The sequence below is a fragment of the Onychostruthus taczanowskii genome, unplaced genomic scaffold (assembly GCF_017590055.1).
Source record: "Onychostruthus taczanowskii isolate IOZ18803 unplaced genomic scaffold, ASM1759005v1 scaffold28, whole genome shotgun sequence".
Lineage (NCBI taxonomy): Eukaryota > Metazoa > Chordata > Aves > Passeriformes > Passeridae > Onychostruthus > Onychostruthus taczanowskii.
In genome coordinates, this window is record NW_024500128.1 from 7688051 (window position 1) to 7701600 (window position 13550).

General features: G+C 40.6%; 1 protein-coding gene across 8 annotated transcripts in view; it reads right to left on the minus strand.

Annotated features, from left to right (window-relative positions):
* ELMO1 (engulfment and cell motility 1) overlaps positions 1-13550 on the minus strand; it is a 302722-nt gene that overhangs the window by 29085 nt on the left and 260087 nt on the right. The gene's annotated exons all lie outside the window — the stretch shown is intronic.

The following is a 13550-nucleotide window of genomic DNA, read 5'->3' on the forward strand; positions in this document are numbered from 1 at the left end:
GCCTACATCAAAAGCTCGTCTTCTCTGTGACAAAACAGGGGTTTTTTGAGGGTGGCGGGAGCTGCTAACTGGCCCATTGCTTCCTTTTATCCCTTACATTCAGAGGCAATGGGCACATACTGGAACATAGGAAACACTTTAAACACCGTTTAAACACCTTTGAACACCAGGAAACACTTTTTCACTGTGAGAGTGACCAAGCACTTGCACAGGTTGCCCAGGGAGGTGATGGATTTTCCATCCTTGGAGACACTAAAAACTGTCTGGACATGGTCCTAGGCAACTGGCTCTGTGAGGCACTGCTTGAAGGAAGGCTTACCAAATGATTTTCAGAGGTAGCTTCCAACCTCAACCCCTCTGAGATTCTGTGAGAGCCTTACACTGCAGGCACGTTGTGGCCATACGCAGTGAAGGAAAGAGAACTCACTAAAAGAGACCATTAGTCAGGGAAAGGGAGAGATCACTTTGCCAAGGACATTACAGGATTGCTTTTGAATAAATGCCATAAACAATGCAAACCAAAATATGAGAATGAAGGATGGCTAGGCTACAGCCATCTATTCTGCATGATAAGTATTTTTTCAGGACAAAACTGCTGAGACACAGTTAACTAAGGAGAATTGCTTGGATCTAGTTCAGATAAATTCATAATGAGAGATTACTCTCTCTCTCTCCGTAATCCTAGACTCATTTCCTTGGTGATGCTGCAAGTCACACACTTCAAAATATTTATCTGATTATGTGCTTAAATTTGCTGAAAGAACAATTTATCATACTCAGAAAGGTCCATCTCACCCAAATGCCAAGGCTAAAGACCAGTAGGAAATGGTAACAGCCCCCAGTATCAAAAGGGTAATGACAGAAATCAACAGTTACAAAAACAGAAGGCAAAGTTTTTACCATGCTGGTAATTTTCCTCTGTTCTTTCATCTTCACCATGCATCTTAAAACAGAAACTCAGCCCCTCAGAGGTTCCCTAATAATTCCAAACCCTTCTATTTTCATATAAATATTTAATTGTTTCACATGTGTTGCCTCAATCTTCTAACTCATTGCCTGCACTGTTTTCTATTTTTACTTCCTGAGATGCACTTTCTTTCTCAGATATGATCTAAGCACGCATTTCAGCTGTGTCCAGCTAGTGAAACTAAGCAACTAAAGAACTGAAGAATTACTTAGCTGGTCTACCAGTGAGAATTAGCTACTTCCCTATTGAAAGATGAACTCCTGACTGGCACCTGACTGCTCAGAGGAATTAACACCTCCTCTCCTGTATTTGCAGTGAACTCAATAGTCCACACCAGCCCAAGCAGGAAAGGTGCTGTCATACCTTGGAAATGACAAACCACTGTAAAACCCCAACCACCTGAATGTTGAAGGATCATGCCCAGCAAGGTGAGTGGCATAATTCTACTGATTTCACTGGGTCTTGGTTTAACAACTAAAAGGGCTTATGTAATGAAGAACGTGCCCACACAGGAAACATCCTCAAAATAAAAGCAGGAAAGAGTGAAACTAATAATTCTAGTGCCAAGTTTAAAAATATGTTCTGTCTTCCTCTTTCTGCCCTCTTGACAATGACTACCTATCACTGCTAACTATTTTAAAATATAAATATAATGCTGCAATAACTTATTTATGCATGTAATTTCAGTTTCATGAGTTTGTTCAAATTTCTATAGATCTGATTTTTTGTTGCTTACGTATAGATTTAGTTTCCTAAATCCAAGGACTCACAATAGGGAAGCTGTCTCTTACAAGCACTTTTTCTCATAAAAGAAATGGATAAACAAATTAATAAATACTTCATTTTAGGGAATTGCATGCATGAGGATCTTTCCAGTCTGATCTCTAAACCATCCACATGAAGCAGTACTCATTCTTGGCTAAACTCCAAAAAGGAGGTTCAAATTTAGTAGATTTGGAGTTCTGTCACTTAGGCTTATTTGCAACACCCTTCTCTGTAATTCATTTTTAGAGTTAACATGCAAACAATGAAAATTCCTCTTCTTCGGTGTTGTGTGAAAGATCATTAATGGGGTATCCTGAAAGAGCCCCTTGGTCTAGAGGCTGCCCTTGCTCCTGAGACACTAGGCAGGAAGCGTTTGCCCCTGGGCCAGCCCGCGAGGGGACGATCTCTTGCCTTGTAATGTTTATAGCCAACACCATTTAACTAGCTGGCCAAAGTGTCAAAGCTGCTGCTTCTAGTGAGTCTCCTGAGCATTTGGGAATCACTGCCAAGGACTTCTCATCTGTTCAATTTCCAGCGCTCAGTTGCCAGCCTTTGATTACTGCTCTCTGAGAGACAGCAACAACCTTTCCTCCTCATGTATCTGTTACAAAGCTCTCTGACCTTACAATGAAATTAAATGTATTCTCCACTCAATGTGATTGCACATAGACACTGTAGACAGTTGTTTTAATTACATTATGTTTTGCTACTCTTACTGAGAAATTAATGTTTCAGAGGATGCCTTTTCTTTAAATCATGTGCTTTTTATCTTGTATGGGTAAGATAATCCAAGTTCTGAGTGGCAAGTAAGAGAGCTAAACTAACTGAAGACATGAAGAGAAAGACAGTAGGAAGAAAATAACAATAGTTTTTTTTTCAATTAAACACAGAGGACTTTATTCCCCAGATTTTGTATCCATTTAACATACTTCTACAGCTAGTATCCTGCCATGACATGTTTTTCATTAAGCTGTTTTAGAGTCTAGTTTGTTATGTATTTTACTTATTTGACCTCATCTTTGTCATATCATATTCTGACTACTTTGGCTTTCCAACATTTACCCTCTCTCCTCTCTCTTGCTATCACAACTTTTGCCTGTGTAAATAAAGTCTATTCTTCCTGGACGGATCAGAGGTCTGAACTTGGGCTCTACAACAAGGGGTCAAAATAAAGAGTGAGGAATTGTTAATACCAAAAGAAGCTGTTTATCAGGGCCAAACTCTACAGCAAGCTTCTCACTGGTCTTATTTCAGCAGCTTGCTTGTAGCTACAGAAAACACAAACCTCTCTACTCTACTCACCCCATACTGATGCAAAGCTTGCTCTTGGTACTGACGAGAGAAGCCAGGCAGCCCTCTCAGACACCCATTAGCCTGCAGGATTCTGGAAATTTAAGTCTGAGCCTTCCACTTACCAGATACATTCCTTCTACAAACTCACAGCCTCAATCTTTTCAGAAACCTCCTCCAGAACAGCCTGAAGGCCCAGATGTTCACAACAACCCATCTGGGGTGTTACCCAAGTGGTAGTGGCTTTGCACTGAAAAAGGGTAGGTTTCGATTAGGTATGAGAAAGAAATTCTTACTGTGAGAGTAACAGATTGCCTAGAGAAGTTGTGGATGCCTCACACCTGGAAGTGTTCAAGGCCAGGCTGGGTGGGCTTTGAGTAACCTGGTTAAGTGGAAAGTGTCCCTGTCCATGGTGATAGGGCTTGAACTAGATTATCTTTAAGGCCCCAGATCACGCCATGATTCTCTGATCTGTAGAGCACCAGACAGGAGATGAACCCTTCTCATACTTTCCCCACAATATCAGTGTTTCACTTGGATAAGCATGCCCTTTGATGTGCAATGACAGCAGCAAGAACTTGTCTGGATGCCATCAGAGAAGCCTTTAAGTTGTCCCTCTTGTATTTTGCGGGAGTTGTTACACTGATTGCTGCTTGGATGGGTGACTCAGGGGCTTGGGTGTGTCAGCATGTAATGCTGACCTGCTGCTATTAATCTTGACAGTTCACCTTCCTTCTGCACAGAAAAGATTTAGATATAAATAACCCACATTACAATGATGTGCTTAGTTCAGTGCTTTCCTGATTTGGCTCAACATTATCAAGTACTGCAAGGTGTGATTCCCCCACCCCACTGCAGCACATGATAAAAGAGCAGCCACTGAACTGCCCTTCATCTGGAGACTCCTCTCTACAGCCAGACTTGAAGAACCTGAGATATGAGAAGTTTTAGGCCCTCATTCACTAGCTTTTTCACGTGACCATTTCAAAATCATCCAACAAACAGGGAACTGGAGGAAAGACATCTCTTTGCAAATTGTTTGTGAAAAATTCATACTTAGCTTCCTTCCTATCTAAATGTTCCTGAAAAAAAGTAGCTTGGTTAATACAAGTTAAAGAATGCAGGTAGAAACATCATTTAGTGATTGGGATCCAGCTTGATCATTTCAGTGTCACAAAGAGATTTCCTTCAGTTAAATCCACAAGGCAGGCAAAAACAAGGTTGTAGAATGAAATAGCCAAATCACTCTTAATGAACAGTGCTTACTGACAAAGGAGGCTGTAAAGAAAATTTAATTCTGAAGGGAAAGGAAACAACTTCAGTTTACCATCAGCCTGTCAACTCCTTTAATCAAAACTTTACATGTTTAATGTGTGCACCATAATCTGAGACATTTTTCAGACTGTTCTAAAGGACAAATTGTTACAACTAGATCAATGGTTATGTTTTCAGAGTACTCAGAAGAGTCATCCTGAGAGGCTTCAAGGTCCTTGGAAGATAATTTAATGGTGATTCCCCCCATCCCCTGCCCCAGTCTCCACATATTGTGGTCTGTGAATTCACTACACCAGTCTCTCAGCCTGTACCAAACACTCACTCCACATTACTTTGGAATATTAATCTAAACATGCCCTCCTACACAAGCAAATTTAAACTCAATGCTGGCACAATCTAACCATTGACAAGAGACTCCAAAATTCCAGACCATTACTTCTATTACAGTCTGTGTACTCTGGAATTACAAAAACCCCCCAGTTTTCAATCTTCTTAGCTATTCCAGAACACAAGGACAGTTACTGTAGCCAGCGATAAAGAGGCAAGTCTAAGCTGTCTGGATGTACGTAGCCACAGGAATAATTAAGTTGATTCATTTTCAGGAAGCAGGATGAGAAAGCAGCTGTCAGAGGATTTAGCAGATATAAGCTCTGATACATTTTATCTCTTAATTTTTCTGCAGAATTTAAAACCCATTGCAAAAAAAGTTTGTGTTGCTGTGGTTTTGGCTTGCTTTTCTTTCTTTCTTCCTTCCTTCTTTCCTTTTTGCTTGTGATTGTAATTTCCAGTATGAACCAAGATATTTTTCAGTCTGCAGAAAAGAGATTGAAATAATGCAATGGTTTTGATCAAGTTGAGCAGCCTGTTTCCATGCAGGATCAGTATCAGTACCCAGTTCAGCAGTGACTATCATTTTGCAGAACAAATGAGCACACCTAGCAGATGTGACGATGGTGCTGAGAGATAGGAGACATGACAGCAGTTCCTCTCAAGGTGTTTAACAGGTCCATAGCAGGAGTCAGAAAACCTGATGCTGTAGCAATACATCAAAGTGAAATCTTGTTCAGAGCCTCAGGACTCAAATAATTGCCTGCCCTCTGGTGAGGAAAAGAGGGAAGAGAACTGACCTTGCACTGGATTCCAAGATACAGAAGGTCAAGTAGTAAAGAAAGAAAAGGCTGAAGATTGAGTGGTCACAACTGTTTTACATTTCAGAGAACTTGATTTTTCAGATTTTTATTTTCCCTTGACTAATGAATCCCAGGTGTGGGAAAACAGACTGAAACCACACAGTTCCTGGGAAAGACTTGGGCTGAGACTACTCTTAATTCAAGACCATGGAAGAGGAGATAGAGTATTCTTTACATTCTTGTGAGAAAGATGGAATAAGAGCACCAGGTTGTGAGCACAAGACTAATGAACACTGTGAAACAGGTTGTGAAAGGGAGGCTGAGAAAAAACAAGGAAAGGATCTGAGGAGTGCCTCCATCTGAGGTAAAAAAGTTCAGTTCCCTGCAAGAGATTCCCAGCTTTTTTTTTTTTTTTTTTGGTGCTATTGCATGTGAGCACCTTGTAAATCATGTTCAGAGGAAATGGACCACTTATTGCTGAACTCTGTCATATTACATCCCTGAGCTACTCCAACTCTACAGGAAGGGTCTGTGGCCACAGCTTGACTTGGCCCTTTCCAAAAGCCCACAGAGTTCTGTTAGCTGCACTGATTATTTTTCCCCTGGATACACAGATCCTGATGGAGAACCACTGGATACCATGGAGGCCTCCAGTTCTCCTTAAACATTACTATTTATTTTCTCAATTAAACCCAGTAACAGTGGCAGAGGCTTTGGCTGGGAGCAAGAACCATCTTGAACTTAATTGAGAAAAAGAGAAAGAGCTGTCACAAAATTCCACTGGAGGGTAATATGGCTAAAGGAATGGGCAAAAAGATGATTTTTACAAGGAATGGGAACAGATTAGAGTATATAAAGGAAAATGAAAGCACACTAGTAGGAAAGGTGTTATAAATATGGAAAATGTGACCAGAGCAGGAACAAAGCTTCCAGCAGGGAGTATCAGCATGAGGAGGGAGGCATCTGGAGCATGGCTTGCAACAAAATAAATAAAAATGGGGTCAAGTCTGAAGAAGAAAAAAAGAGGCTATGATAGATATTGTATTTCAGCAGAAAATGAAGGCTAAAGGAAAGAAGAAATGAGATTTGAAGTTCAGTTAAATGGACACAAGAAAACAGAGAGTAAAATATGAGGGAAATTAAGTATTTCTAAAATTGTGGCTCAGGAAGCAGCTGACTGAAAGGAAATTTTCCTAAGGACTGGCCTGAGGAAGTTGAAGATAAAATTAATAGCAACAGAAATGGAAGTGAACAGCAGTCCTTTACTAACTGGAAATGTGAGTGGGTTTAGAATAATCACGAAAATACATGGAAACAATGTCCATAATTTCTTCATTTTGATAAAAGACAAAGTGGAAGAAGTTCACTGTCTTCTTTCAGGACTAAAATCAGAGGCCACACAAAAATGCAAGGGTTAAATTCAAAACAATCCTAATCTAAACACACAGATCAAACATCATTTGCCTGGGTAATACCAGGCTGAAACAGGAATGACTAATAGACAGAAAACCTCTTCCTCGCATTAAATATTTGCAGAAAACTATTTGCATCAGAAATAAAGATTAAAATTCTTTTCCTGTTTGTGCTTTGTGCCTTGAGGTAGACACAGCAAGAAATAAGTGCTGTGTGACAATGTTTCTGCCCCAGTAAAATGATACACAAAGTTAATATGACAGTTTTGGTAAAATTTCTTGTTAGTTAATTGAAGTCTTAGGTCAGACAATATTACATTATTTCCCCCAATGTCTGACAACTTCCTTTGGCAAAATAAAACATGCACAAAATCATTTGTGGGTGGCATTTTATCCAGGGCTTTGCACAGACAAAATGTACTGATCTTCTCAAACAAAATGTTTAGTGAGGGGAGGGGGGAAATGAGGAGATATTTGTCTCCTTAGTCATATACTAACATAATAATTAACATGTCAAATAATATGCTTGTAAATTCTAATGAAAAATAATATGAGAGTTACCCATGATTAGGAACATACATTTGGGTGCTGCTTCCCTTAATTACATTAAATGGCATATACTAAATGAAAATTAACTTAATATATTGGCAAACTGCTGGTTCTACAGGAGGAAAACAAGGACAGAATTCTATCAGACAGCTTTTTCCCCCTAGGAAAACATAGAAATCAAAGAACTCAAGTCCTACATATTAATGATGAATAAAAAAAAGACTCTTTAAATGGGTAGAAAAACAGGAAAAGTGGCAGAGCAAATTTTTTTAAAAAGTCAAGCAGAAGAGTCTGGAATCATTGCTCAGTACATCTGATAAATGGATAAAACTGTAAAAACAACACTACAGCTTCATATCTTCCTATCTCCTATAGCTGAGACAAAAACAAATAAAGGTGTGGCCAGCTGCACTGCTGGAAAGATCTCCAGGCTCCTTCACCAGCTGAAACCATCATGTTGAGGTCCCTCCTGCCCGAGGTAAGAATGGCCACATGGGATTGCAGGTGGTGCAAGACTGCCCCTGTCCCTGCTTGTGTTGTCCCTCTCCTTGTCTCCAGTCAGCTCCAGCGACCCTCCAGCCTAATTTCTAAATGGAAGGGGATTCAGTGCACCAGGTTCATGCCTTTTTAACACCAAGAGAAATGGAGTTCCTTAGTCACATAAGTGACCAGCAAATAAATCAGCTAGCACAAAGCAGCACGCAATATGAGCACAGCTTCTCTGCCTTTCAGCTGCACACCTCTCCTCCTTGCTAACCTTGACCCAAACCTGATAGACCTAGAAAATCCATCCAGTGTGTCCGTGAATTCCACTTGTTTCCAGTAGCAAATTCAGCCAAATTTCCCCATGAACATTTTTCACAGAGAAGGAGATGTGCCTGTGAAAAATGTTCAACAATTAAACACTCTATATGCAAAAGCTCTGCAATTTTGCCAAGCTTGGCTGATATGTATGTAGTGCTTATGTAATACTTGCTGTTCCTTCAGCAAGTCCAAATGTTGGCTCACCACTCAAACAGTAAAATTTCTTGTTTAGTTAAAAGTATCCCTTCACATTTATTCTGTTACTTACATGAACAAAAGAAAACAAAATATAAATGGAAGCTGGAAGTTTCAGCTTTTGTTTTCTGTACCTGACATATAAAAAAAGTGAGGTTTTCTGGACCTCACTTTCCCATATTTATAGCACTCTTCCTACTGGCTTGCTTTCATTTTCCTTTGTGTACTGACATAAGTGACTTTCACCATTTCATTGCTACCTTCTTATTTTCTTTATTGTTTGTTTGCTTTTGGGCATTGCATTTTATTAGAAAAGTGAAACTTCCAAAATTTCTGCCTAACAAAACCATGAAAGATTGAAACTGTGGTTTTGGATTCAGTTCTTTGAATTAGAAAGCTAAATTGTATATTTAGGCTTTTCTGATGAATGCATAAACACAGTGTTTGGTACGCTCATGTTAGACTGTTTCATCAGTCCCATTATTTGCATGCCCTTACAGTTAAGTGATCAGGCTGAGCATCTAGGAATTATGAAAAAAGTCAGTTGTTCAGACGTGCCATGCCTCTGAATGAGCCTACATGTTATTTTACATCATAATTTATAAGAAAAGTAAGCTCTAATCATTTTTAGGTAAAGCCTTGTTTTCATATTCATGTCCCTGAAGAAAAGTGAGCTGACAAACGTGCCTACAGAACACCAATTTTTAGCACATCTCATATTAATAACTGTTTCTAGTGATAATTGCATTGATTCCAGTGTGTGCCACAATAATGAAAATAGCTGCATGAAATAGCTGCATGATTCACAGAAATACACAAAGCAATGAAGAGGTTAAACCCATTGCAACTTGTGAGATGCTAGCTAGAGACACTACTCTGTAAATCTGCTGCTCACAAATTACTGACTTGACAGATCATAGTAAGCGCTGTCAGGACTATTACAGACCAAGATCTGCTTGGAACTGCCAAACATACACAAAATGTGTATGTCCAAGAGAAAGGGAAAAAAAGTATTTTCATTGCCATTTAAAAATGTTCTGAAATAACTGAATAGTACCTTCATTAAATTCCGAATTTTTGCAGTCTAATCCAATGAGATTTCTGCCTCAGGTAGTTATATCATTACTGTGCTAGTCATATAAATAAGAACAACACATATTATTTTTCCTCCTGAGCTGTGGCAGGTAACCAAGAATATAAGGAATTCAACCAGACTATTCTTAGAAGAAGAAAATGCACAGATGACTTGTTTTGCCATACCTCATTTTAAGAACTGCAGTGGAATGGTTTATGGCTTCAGAAACCTGTATTTTTCATTGCTGCAAAGGAACAATCTTTTCTCCCCACAGATCAAAGGGAAGTTTTTTTGGGATCTACATGCAGTACTGGAAAATAAACTACTTCCCAGGACAGAAAGCTGTGATTTATATGACACCTAATACTAACACCAACAATTCAAAAGCATTCAGTCACCTCCCTGTGATTACAAAACCGATCTGCTAGCCAGGGAAGTTGGGAATGGAAAAAATGACTTCGGTTACCCAATGCTTTGGGAATATGACAGACTTCCACAAGCACAGGGAAAGGCACCCACACTTATCTGAAATCTTAACTAAAGACATATATCAGTACTCATCAGGACCGGTCCCATTGCTCCATCCCCTTCACTACATGCATAGGAAGCATCTGAAAAAAAATCACACATTTTTCTCCTCCAGTGAATACTATGTCAATACCACATTCTCAGTTTATTTTTTTCCTCTCTCCCTTTCACTCATATTAAATCAGAGCCAAAGGATTTTTTTTTTTCCTCACAAAAGGATTAAAACAAGATTGGCTTCAAGTTTACTACCCACTATTGATTTGAAACTACCAATGACATACACAGAAACACATCGATCCTGCCTAGGAGACTAAATAATGTCTTAAAATAGTGTTATTTCTAGTAACCAACTAGTGAGTTATGGGTGAATAAAGGCTTACAATCTTCCAGTAATGAGAGATCCTTTCTCTGATAACTTGAATGCTATCACTGCACTTTTTTCCACACTGTCACAAATCACTGCACTTCCTTCCATATTGTCATTAATCCACATTTCTAATCAGCCAGCAGACTTCTTCTTTCCTACAACTCTATAATTATTTACTTTATGTTTTTAGGCAGAAGATAAATTTAGAATTAAATGCAAGATATTTGTTTTCCCTTCAAAGGTTAGATTCAGATTCTGTGCACTCCAGACTGCAGCAGTCACCAAAAGAAAAAAAAAAAAAAGGCATCACACTCATCTTGCAACCCTACTGCCTATGTAGGATTTGCTTTGGTAAATTTGCTCAGGTCCAGAAAGAAGACAAATGGGAGATGTCATGCTAGAGTGAACATGGTCCAGGGGTGCAGACATGGTGTGTCCCGACATTGTTTCACGTGTTGGTGACAAGGAGACTAGAACTGAGGTTACAGATATGAGGAGGTTAATCCCCCTACAGATTTTTTGGCTCTATGGAGTAATTAGAGTGCAGAATGGCATGGGAGGCAACGACAACAAAAGTTTTTGTAGAACTTTGCTACTATTTTATCCTAGTCGAAGTCAGGCAGGAAGGGGGAGGAAACTCCTGTAAGGGAAAGATTGGTGGGAATGATGGAACTTGTGTTTCTGTGTATGAATGGTTCACAGAGACAATCTTTTAGAGGCAAGAGGAAACCACTGTGTAAAGGAAAGGCACACTAGGTGTTATCAGGGCTGTAAAGTCAGAGGAAGGAAATATACAGGGAGGGAAAGGTGATGAGGGCCTAACTTGGGTTAGGTGAAACACATCTGGAATAAAACAACTGGGTGAAACACATCTGGAATAAAATTCTGCCTCATTTTTAGGATAAAGGATGTAAGCATGGATGAAGCTGGCATCAACACAAAGTGGGTATTTTCTGTAAAACAAGATGCACCCAATCTTTAAACACCTGATTCTTTTGGAGACTCCCACACCCTCTGTCACAAGTCCAAAGCTGTTGAGAACAGTCAGCTGTCTCTGGCATTTTCTCTAAACAGACCACCCTTATTGCTGGCTTTTCACTGAAAAATTTGGATCGGCCATTATTTAGTGAGTAATCCCAAGATTGCCCAGCAGAAGGCAAATGACTGCAGGGTCATTGCCCCACACGGCCACACAGCCAATTCAGCAAGAGCAATATTCCTACACAAAACCACTTCATGTTTTTATCTTCAACTGCCTGCTACAGGCTAGGATTTCCCTGACCTTCCTGGCTTTTTTCCTTCCTTTTTTTTTTTTCTTTTTCTCTTTTTTGAGTTCAGAGGCACTCCCAGGAGCATACTAAATGAACCCAGATATCACCACGCAAGCCGCACGCAGAAACATGCAACCTCCTATTAGAGAGGCGGGCTGGGGGAAGCCTCATAAGGATGCTATTATAGTGGGAGAGAGGAAAACAGTAGCTCCCCACGGCAGCTGTGAAGCGGGCGGAGTGCCCAGGGGCCCCGTGGCGAGGGGCAGTGAGCGCAGCATGGCTGGTTTCCATGGAGCAGTGAGCCAGGGAGGCAGGAGAGGCGGCTGGCGGGAGGCGCTGCTGGCCGCTGGCATGAGCAGGAGCAATACCTGCTGTTATTTCACCTACCATCAACGCCCACGGCAGCAGGGGGCTCGCTTCAGATCTGCTTACAGCTTCTGCTTCCTCAGTCTCGTCTCCTCTGGGGGAGGACCGTGACTCAGAATACATCGTGCTGTGCCTGGCTTGGTGGGTTGCAGTGATTTAAAGGAACACAAACTGCTAGGCCTGGGCTTTAAATAAATAAATAACCTAGCAAAGCAACACAAGCCCAAAGCTGACTGACTGGTGGCTTTTGGCACTCTCTGTTCTGCATGAAGGCTCTGCAAATGTCTTTTGCACATCATAACTCTTTGCCAAACTAAACATCATCTTAGCAGAGCTGGTGTTGCAACTCACAGGCCATAACCTACCGAGCAACAAAAGTGATGGCTACTGGAGAGACAGCCTATCCACAGCAGGGTTCTCCCAATTACCAGTATTTTTCATAGAGATAGAAATAAGAATCTTCAATGCTGATCCAGTACTGATCAGCATCACTGTATCTGAGCCCTGAATCAACATTTAGCTGGGCTGTGCATTTTCTACACATTGGAATATTACTGAATTAAAGTGATAGTAATTCTGATTCTCCACAATGTTCCCTTGCACCATATAAACTATTTGGTCTTGTGAAATCAGCATGCACCTGCCTCGTGTCAGGGTAGAAAAGAGTTCATTGCATTTAGTTCATGATAAGACCACAAGATCCTTCCAACATCTATAAGTTCATTAGATAGAAGAACCTTGCGTATGTAAAAAGCCCTACTACAGCTTTGTTCCCATTTTGAAGGAAATATGGGGGGAAATGCTTCCTCTTAGAGCTTTTTGGAAAGGCAGTAAACCACTCCAGTAGAAATCTCAGCTAAGTAGCATCCTTTTTAAGACAAAAGAGTTCTGAAGTGAAAGCACAAAAGTTTTAAGAACAGCAAATGTCTTGTTGCCACATATGTAAACCCGACTCCTCAAAATTGCTACATGAGGTAGCCACCTCTACAACCAGCAGGACAGAATCCAAGACAGGTAAATATTTCATAGGGAAAACAAAATTCTAAAAAGTTTTCTTATAGAGTGTTCCCAGCAAACACTGCTCTTGATGTATGTTCAGGCCTGCACTGCAACAAGGATGATTGGTGGGGAATCCTTGAGCTGCTGAGTGCAATGCCAAGGTCCTTCCCACTGCAGTGACAGCCTCCGGCCCTCCCTGAAGTCACGCTCTTCACGCATCTGCAGAGCACTGCCCATAAAACTCACCAATTCTCAGTCTCTGATACCCCTGTAAAGAACATAAGCGGCAACTGAATGTCTCTCACAACTATCTGCTGGCATTACTGACGGAGATAACACAGCACGTTTGGATGCAAGCACTTCCTAATGCTCAAATATGCAACCAATGGAGTGGAGCTACAACCTCTGTTAACCAAGACACAGTGCTTTCTGTTGAGGAAGGTGGGGAAAACAAGCCAGCAAATTCCCTGATAGCACACTGCCTCCAGAGTTCTTGGGGACTTAGATGTTGGAGGGATCCTGGTCCTGGGTGCCCTGCACCTGAAGCAGAGTTGGTG